General features: G+C 39.8%; 1 non-coding gene across 1 annotated transcript; it reads left to right on the top strand.

Annotated features, from left to right (window-relative positions):
* The first annotated feature begins 415 nt into the window (after positions 1-415).
* LOC121219622 (small nucleolar RNA R71) lies at positions 416-522 on the top strand. The gene has a single exon (XR_005916512.1). It is a non-coding gene; the product is annotated as a small nucleolar RNA R71 (small nucleolar RNA).
* Positions 523-769: the final 247 nt, after the last annotated feature.

The raw sequence follows: 769 nt of genomic DNA, 5'->3' as shown, positions 1-769 counted from the left end.
CTATCTTAGGTTTGGGTGATCTCTCCAACCGGGATTATAAGTGTTTGAATAAGGGTTTCCACCCCTATTTTTGATATAACTGACATCGTCAGTTTGATTGTTAATATAATGAAAGATCGGGTTGTCTTCTCCATATATAGATGATGCACTAGATGAGGATTCTATGCGGTTGACTCTGTCCACTATTTGTTGGTATCTATCATCCTCCTAGACAGCTTTTATTGTCGATGGTCTCTGGCCATATGTATAGCGTTCAGTCGGCAATTGGCAGGAATTCATCGCAATGTTTTCTATCAGTTCATACACATCTTCGTATGTTTTGTTCATTAAAGCTCCTCCTGCAGCTCTATCTAATCCTGAACGTGCGTGTGCATCCAGCCCACTATAGAACATTTGTAGCCTCAGTCATTCAGGTAATCTATGATGGGAGCATTTATGTATTATTGCTTTAAAATGCTCCCAAGCTTCGCGAAAGCTCTCTCCTTCTAATTGTTTGAACGTTGGGATCTCTCTCCTTAGTTGGATCGTCTTACTAATAGGGAAAAAATTTGGTTGAAATTTTTCTGCAAGTTCATCCCATGTTGTGATGGATCTTGGTGCCTGGGAATCTAACCAAGAAAAGGCGTTACAGTCAAAGACAAATAACGTTATCCGTGACCTCATTATATGTATGACAAAGCTAAAGGAACCATTTTAAATGTTGATTTGGGTCCTCCGTCATTGTGCCTCTAAACTACAAATTGTTCTGGATCGTCTGGATCATAGCTGA

The sequence above is a fragment of the Gossypium hirsutum genome, chromosome D07, assembly GCF_007990345.1.
Source record: "Gossypium hirsutum isolate 1008001.06 chromosome D07, Gossypium_hirsutum_v2.1, whole genome shotgun sequence".
Taxonomy (NCBI): Eukaryota; Viridiplantae; Streptophyta; class Magnoliopsida; order Malvales; family Malvaceae; genus Gossypium; species Gossypium hirsutum.
Note: the sequence above shows the minus strand (reverse complement) of the source record. Positions and strands in the feature narration are given on the sequence as shown.